Source organism: Cajanus cajan, chromosome 7 (assembly GCF_000230855.2).
Source record: "Cajanus cajan strain Asha chromosome 7, NIPB_CcT2T_4, whole genome shotgun sequence".
NCBI classification, from domain to species: Eukaryota; Viridiplantae; Streptophyta; class Magnoliopsida; order Fabales; family Fabaceae; genus Cajanus; species Cajanus cajan.
In genome coordinates this window covers 17,512,319-17,513,286 of record NC_138523.1, presented here as the reverse complement: position 1 = coordinate 17,513,286, position 968 = coordinate 17,512,319, and the positions used below count along the sequence as shown (strand labels likewise).

Here is a 968-nt window from a genome sequence, read left to right as displayed (position 1 = left end):
TAACAGCTCTAGCTTGCATACTACCCAACTGTTGATTCAGATCAATAATTTGTTGGGTTAACAACTTGTTCTAAGCTAAGATAGCATCCAAAGTATTAACCTCCAATACTCCACCTCTCCTATTTTGGCGATCAACCTGCATATTCACTGTATTATTTTCCATCAATTCAAGAGTTTCCAAAGCTTCCTCTGGTGTTTTCAAATTAAATGACCATCCACTTGCTGCATCCAAAATTACCTTAAAAGAGGGTGAAAGGCCATCATAGAAAATTTGCACTTGCAGCCAATCTGGTAAAGCATGATGAGGACACTTCCTGATTAGCTCTTTGTACCTTTCACATGCCTCATATAAGGATTCAGATTCTTGTTGCACAAAAGTAGTGATCTCATTTCTCATTCTTGCTGATTTGGATGAGGAAAATATTTGTTCACAAATTTTGTAGCCAAATCATCCCATGTAGAAATACTCCCTTGAGGTTGTGACTGAAGCCAACTCTTAGCTTTATCGCGTAATGAAAAAGGAAAAAGCCTCAAGCGGACTGCATCATCAATAGCTCCGTTGATCTTCAAGGTATCACAAATTGCCAAGCAATTCTCCAAGTGAGAATTTGGATCCTTAGAAGCTGCACCTCCAAACTAATTTTGTTGGATGACTTGTAACAGTGCAGGCTTAATTTCAAAATTATTGGCCTGAATAGGAGGCCTCACAATGCTCCCTTTGTAACTATTAGGATCTGGCATAGAATAGTCCCGAAGGGTCCTCCTCACATGTTGTTCTGCCATTGTTGATGCTTGCTCTGTTTGATTAGGTAGTGCTTGTGCTTGTACTTGTCTTGCTCTGTCTCTCCTTCTTTTCTTTGCACTACTTCTATTCCTTCTAGCAGTACGTTCAATTTCTGGATTAAAAAGCAAAACCTTCGGGGCAACAGTACCTCGCATAAAAAGCTTAGACACACAAAATACTAAAA

General features: G+C 39.3%; 1 non-coding gene across 1 annotated transcript; it reads left to right on the top strand.

Moving 5' to 3' along the window:
- Positions 1-293: 293 nt before the first annotated feature.
- LOC114916409 (small nucleolar RNA R71) lies at positions 294-400 on the top strand. Its single transcript, XR_003804859.2, has one exon. It is a non-coding gene; the product is annotated as a small nucleolar RNA R71 (small nucleolar RNA).
- Positions 401-968: the final 568 nt, after the last annotated feature.